This window comes from Pantherophis guttatus, chromosome 12 (genome assembly GCF_059756535.1).
Source record: "Pantherophis guttatus breed Tessera chromosome 12, ASM5975653v1, whole genome shotgun sequence".
Classification (NCBI taxonomy): domain Eukaryota; kingdom Metazoa; phylum Chordata; class Lepidosauria; order Squamata; family Colubridae; genus Pantherophis; species Pantherophis guttatus.
In genome coordinates, this window is record NC_142074.1 from 26,924,994 (window position 1) to 26,931,714 (window position 6,721).

General features: G+C 43.5%; 1 long non-coding RNA gene across 1 annotated transcript; it reads right to left on the bottom strand.

Annotated features, from left to right (window-relative positions):
- Positions 1-2,022: 2,022 nt before the first annotated feature.
- LOC148112244 (uncharacterized) lies at positions 2,023-5,425 on the bottom strand. Its single transcript, XR_015729692.1, has 2 exons — positions 4,993-5,425; positions 2,023-4,128 (listed from the first exon to the last, which is right to left on the bottom strand). It is a non-coding gene; the product is annotated as an uncharacterized LOC148112244 (long non-coding RNA).
- Positions 5,426-6,721: the final 1,296 nt, after the last annotated feature.

A 6,721-nucleotide genomic window follows, 5' to 3' on the forward strand; every position in this document is an offset into this window, starting at 1 on the left:
CGTAGCAAACTTCTACCCAAACTGGAAAATGATGCCAAGGAGAAAGAAGACCCTGCATTCCATCGGTATTTCCTACCTTCCCTATTTGGATGGAAAAAGAAAACTCAGTGAGTTTAGCAGGATTTGACTTCACTCTTCTTAGCATCCACTTTCTCTCAGTCTTTGTAAGGTCGCATTCCAAAATGCGGCTTTCCAAACAAAGTCTCTTTAAAAGGAGCGAGTAGAAGACTGTCAAATATCACCTCTCTCAGCTGACCCAGGTCTGTCATAAGGCATCTGAGTCCGGACAGGAGACTGAAAATATACAGGTCATCTGTCTATCGCGTAAACTTGTGGTACGCGAAGCCTTTTATACTCTTATTAGAACTTGTTATCATCTCTACTCTGCCAATGCTTAAGCTCTGGATCTGGCACGGGAACGCCAGTTCCAGTCGAGAGTGCCGAGAATCCTCTGGCCACAAAAGCCTTTCTGTGGCCAAAATCTGGCAGGGGAGGAGAGCTTTGCAAGGGCCACAGTCCAAAGGAGGCAGCGACTAAAGAAAAAAGAAGACGGGGCCCGGTCAAAATTTGAATATTACCTGTGTGAATTCAACCGAAAGTAGTAATTCATATATAAACACCCATGCATTTCACCAAGTAATTCCCCTATCGTGTTAAAATTAAGCGGAACTGCAATTCACTGGCAAGTTTTGAAATCGCTCTGGAGGTCTATAGAGGACTACTTGCTCAGGACATTTTCAGGGCTGTAATTACGTTAGGTGCTTTGGGTGTCGGTATTACTTTATGTTTAGGCAACAGGAATTTCTGCTCAATAATTTAAATTTGAAACAAGTTTTAGACATGTACTACGGCCATTTATCCAAAACCGGCATAGTTGCGCACGGCAAACAACACTGCAGTTGACCAGGAGGTGTTAATTTAGTCCTGTGGTGTCAATGGCCATCTCTATAGAGATCAAGACAGAAGACTTTAGCCGCATCGGAACGTTCACCAGAAGCCACGAGAGAAGCCTCTTCTGTGTTCTAAGAGACCATCTGACCAACTTTAAATAAAGCCAGGAAAAGGCAGAAGATTCCATTATCACGATCTGGGAGCAGATGTTGCATTAGAAACTGTTCTGTTCAACCTATTTAATCTTTCCTAAGCAGGTTACTTTGTACCCTACATAAAGAAAAAAGAAAAGAAAGGAAAAGAAAAGAAAAGAAAAGAAAAGAAGAAAAGCAGCTTTTTAATTTAATTTGTGCATGAAATGTTGTTTTTTTATATATTTTTTTCCTCACGAAAGCAAATTCTGCTTTACAAGTGTACAAAGCAGAAAAGGAAATAATCTTTCTAGCAAAGTGATCTAGCTGTAGATTTTTGTACAAAAAGGCAAGAAAACAAACAAAACAAAAAAGAAAGAAAATAAAATAACTTAAAGAGCCATCTTTGTCTACTCTAAGGTGCGATAATGCGATTGGTGAGCAAATACTTCCTTTTCACAAGCAGCCACTGCTTGCGAGCGGAGAGTTATCCAGAGCTCCAGCTCTGCAGAAGAGAGAAAGCAATTGGAAGTGCAGATTCACCAATCGCTTCGTGAAGGATGTGCTTTCAAAAACTGTCTCTTTTATTACATAGGGCGGATTTCGTTTTTGATTCTGTTACTTTAACAGTGGCAGTTTTTGAAAAATGTTAAGGAACTAACGTTTAAAAAAGAAACTTGAACATAGTTTACAGTTTTGTATAAAATACGGTCAATATTAACAGTGTTTTTTAACAATCATAAGAGTGCCAAACAATGTAAAGTGCGTACATTCATGTTTTTCCTTTCCTTTTTTGTTTTGAAAAGTACTGAAACCCACAGACACATGCACGCACACATACAGACATACATACATCCTTAACTCTAATCCTTTTTAAAGAAAAATCAAACGGCAATGTATATGGTCTAAAATGTATTTTAAAATTGTTAAATAATAATCGGTCAGGAATTTTTTTTGTTTTTTTTAACCCAGAAAAGAAATAACACTTTCAAAATACAGCTTGATAGAAGATATGTTTATTTCTTTTCCTAGTTTGAACGTAGAAGCGTTTTGCTTCTTTTCCGGTGTGGGGAACACAACATCCTAGAATAAAGGAAGAGAAGGGGATGTCTCTCGGCAGTAACCGGGGGAAAACTAGGGACCAGAATATAAGCTTCGGTCCTCGGAGTATCGGACGGGAATATATTTAGTAGAGAAACTTGCTCCGAATCATAAGAGAATGGGATTGGGGCGGGAGGAGGACCCACACAAGGGCCATCAAGCCGATTTGCAGTCTCTGCTGCTTTAAAAGTTGACAGCCACAAGCGCTAAGATCCAAAACGTGCCTATGCGTGCGCACGAGAAGAGAACGTGCACATAGGCTCCCGCAGGCATCCCGATGTGACCGTGATCACCCACTAAGCAATAGGCTGCATGTTCCGAACTCTTAGAGGCGTCCGGCAGTCCTGACTGTTTCGGCTCACAGCTGAGCCTGAATTAAACTTGAGGATTAGCCACAGGGCTGGAATTAAATATCTTCCTCTTGAGAAACAGGAGCAGAAGTAGCTGCCGTGCCACAGCAGTCTCTTTGTTGTGGAAAAGTCCTCCTCTTCTGACGGGATGCGACCCAGGACGTCTCCCTCAGCTTTTTCCGGAGCGCCGGTGCGAAAGAAGAAAGGCAACCCTATACAGTAGCTTTCTTGGATCAGGCACGGAGCAAGCGACTTTTTGGGTTTCCAATAACTTTCCCCAGGACATAGGATCAGAAACCGAGGGACACCTTAGTCGAAGAAAGAGGGCGTCTCTGTCTCAGGGGCCCAGCCAAGAATAGTTTTAAGGGCTAGATTCCAGAAATACATCCTGCCAGGGATCAACACCAGGGGGTGATCTGGTGGGCAACCGCCAAGCCTAGAACTCTCAGGACCTGCCCACTCGGTATCTTTGCCGAGAAGAGGGCAGCTCCTCCCCTGGCATTCTCTTTGGAGGAGCCAGGCAAACGAGAGGCATCAGTGGCCAGAGGGGGGGGAGGAGGAGGAGCAGGAGGAGGTCGTCATCCCAGGAATAAGGGGTCTCCTAAGGGCATCTCGCTCAAGGGATACGACACAGATCAATCTATTTTTTTTAGGCCGAGGCAAATATTGAATGATTCTCGGCCGCCTTGAACCTAAGTCAGGGGGCAACATCTTGTCTGCCTAGGCCAATTATGAAAGCTAACTTAGAATTTCCTTTTTTGCCGTCTCGAGCGACGTCCTTCATCCTTGCTCCGTGCCCACGTTCTCCTCAGATGTCTAGGAAATTGATCTGAACTTAGAGGTATTCCCCAAAGTCTACACCAGGACCACCTTTGAGCTCCACGGGAGCCAGAAGTGCTGTAAATGACCCATCGTCAAGAAAATGTAGTTTCAGTGACAATTCAAAGTCTTAAGGAAAAGGATCCTCTAGGCATAAAGAGGCATTCTTTAACCTTCATTTGAGGCATTGTTTGTTTGGTTCTTCCAGATGATTTACGCTGTGTGTGTTATAAGACAAAGCAGACAACATAACGCCATGCCAAACCACATCACAGCATAGTATCTCGAAAGAGAAAGTTGCGGAACGATCCGTAGTGTTTCAAATGCACCATTGTCATAGCTTGGTAGAAACGGAGCATTTCAATTTTTTGGTTTGCTGATTTCACAAGAAAAAAAAAAGCATGAAACTCAGGGACTGTTGTAGTTTACTCGGCTTAGGGTACAGGCAGAACGGCCTTCCTTCAGCAAAAGCAACCACAGAGAACAGCTTGCGTCAGGCAAAATATCCAAGGCAGTTTTGGTTCAGATTCTGCATCCTTCTAGGCCACTCCATCGGGCTTGTAGGGAGTGCAGCAGAAATGCATGTTATACGAGGACCGGACAGAAGCAGCTCTGGAAAGCCACCGTTCTGAAGAAAAAAACGCCGGGGTAACGATTAGAGTCAACATTTGCTTCTTATTTTGCCACCATATGTTTAAGAACGAAATATTTTCTTGTTTTCTCCATTTAGGCATCGATTTGCTCTTCCGCTAGCATCCAATCTGAGATGGGAGGTTGGCTTTTCCAGGAAAGTGACAAGTCAGATCCACATACAAGGATGTCAGCAAAAGCGCTCCCTAAGAAGAAATAAAGACGGTTCAGTTTCTATAGCAATTGTAGAAACTCTGGAGCATCAAGAGAAAACCATTCCGCCATCTCTTCCAAGAACAGCTAACCTACTCCATAAGAGCCACGGATAGGTTTAAAGGAGAAGTAATACAAAGTCACGGGGTTTAGGTAGTTTCTAAAAGACAGACAGGGCAGAGAGCTTATCGGGCACCCGCCACCAGTTAAAGCCTGCCATTCTGCATACTAAGCCATTTTAGCCAGTTGCCAAGCATCCAAATTTTTATCACACGACCATGAGGATGCTACAAGTCATGTGAAAATCGGTCTTAAGTCCCTTTTTCAGCGCGGTTGTAATTTAATTAATTTAATTTAATATTTAAATTTATATACCACCCTTCTCCCGAAGGATTCAGAGCGGTGAACAGCCATAGATAAAAAACATAGAATACAAAATTTAAAAACAATTTAGACATATATTAAACAATTTGGTAACTTTGAACGGTCACTAAATGAACAGTTGTTAAATCGGAGTCCCTGTATTGAGAAAGAGTAGCAGTTCAGCTTCCACTGGGGGGGTGGCACGAGGGCGGGGGAGGTCACATTAGGAAGAATGCTGAAATCGAGGTGCTTTTTTCCCCTTCTAATAAATTGCTTTTGAAAATCTGATTAACCTGCATGTTTTCGTTGGGTCCCCTGGGAGCCAGTCTCCCCTCCCCTCCTTATCAGGAAGGACGCATCCGAGAGGCCCTTGCACCAGGCAGCAAGTAGCCAAAGGGAAGAGAAAGAGGGAAGGACAGTTTTGTACAATAAGGCAGCGTCCCCAACACAAGGGCTGGAAAAAAAAAGATAAACACGCTTTTTGGTACAATTACGTTTTATTGTTTGGGAAGAAAACAAAACAGGGCGGGCAACATGCCGACAATCGCTCGCCTCCCGCTTTTGCCCAGGGGCGCGGAGACCGAGAAGCGAAACCCCACAGCGCATAGCGGCAGCGAAAGCACCGCCACTCTATGCTCCTCCGAAAGGGAAGAGCCGCTTCCGTTGGCCTTCTTCGAACGACCGCCGGCTTCTTCCTTTCCAGTCATCTCCGAGAGACCTTCCCGGCACGGCGGACTTCCTCTCCTTCACCGCGACCCTCTCCCCCGAAACTTCCTGTCGTGACCGACTTCCGGTCCATCCTTCTTACTTTTCCCCTACTTCCTATTACCACGATAAAGTCCATCCATCTGAATCATCCCTCCAACTTCCTTGCGCAGCGACCTTAGCACGGCTAACTTCCTGTCCGTTCACCGCGACCGTCCCCCAGTGCCTTCGAAAAGGAGCTTTCCATCACGGCCGACTTCCTGTCCATCCTTCTTACTTTTCCCCTACTTCCTCTACCACGGTAAAGTAATATCTCGATACCTTCAATGGTATCGCAATAACAGAAAACAGTGCACTCCTGTGGTCCGAGCAGGTAGAGCAGCTACAAAATGAAAAAAAAAAAAACCTTTTTAACGGCATTTAAAGATTATTATTCTTTATCTTTATTATTAAAAGATTAAATATTAAAATATTAATTAATATTAATAGTGCAACGGAAGGGCCGGGAACCACACAACAGGCACAGAAGAAAGAATATTCTTGTTTCAAAAACCTTAAAGCTAAGTAAAAAAGTCTATGACAGCCTCAACGCTAAAGCTAAGGGATAGATAGAAAACAGTGCCCTCCTGTGGTGCAAGAAGGAATAGCAGCCACAAAAAACCCCCCTTTTTAATAGCATTTAAAGATTATTATTTTATATAACAGGCAAAAACAAAGAATCTTGCTTCAAAAGCCTTAACCTGAGGTCAAAAGGTCTACAACGGCGTCCACGCTAACGTTGACAGAAAACAGCGCCATCGTGCGGTCCAAGCACGGATCGCAGCAACCAAAAGAAAGAAACTTTTTAAATGGAGTTTTAGGGTTGTTATTCTATTCCTTGTTGCACCACAGGAGGGCACTGTTGCGGAGCCGGCACAGAAGAATCTTAAAACGCCATCGAAAAGGTTTCTTTCTTTTTGCGGCCGCGATACCTGTTTTGGCCACACGAGGGCACAGTTTTCCGTGCCATGAGTTCAAAGTTATGGCTAACGTGCAGAAAATTGTGCCATCCTGTGGTCAAAGCAGGTATGGCAGCCACAAAAAGAAATAAACCTTTTCGATGGCATTTTAAGATTCTTCTGTGCCGGCTCCGCAACCCTGGAGAAAACAGTGCCCTCCTGTGGTCGAACAAGGAATAGCAGTCAGAAAAAAAAAAGAAAAAAAAACCCTTTTTAATAGCAGGTTAGTTTTAGGGTTAGGGTTAGTTTTAGGGTTAGGGTTAGGGTTAGGGTTAGTTTTAGGGTTAGGGTTAGTTTTAGGGTTAGGGTTAGGGTTAGTTTTAGGGTTAGGGTTAGTTTTAGGGTTAGTTTTAGGGTTAGGGTTAGTTTTAGGGTTAGGGTTAGTTTTAGGGTTAGTTTTAGTTTTAGGGTTAGTTTTAGGGTTAGGGTTAGTTTTAGGGTTAGGGTTAGTTTTAGGGTTAGTTTTAGGGTTAGTTTTAGGGTTAGTTTTAGGGTTAGGGTTAGTTTTAGGGTTAGGGTT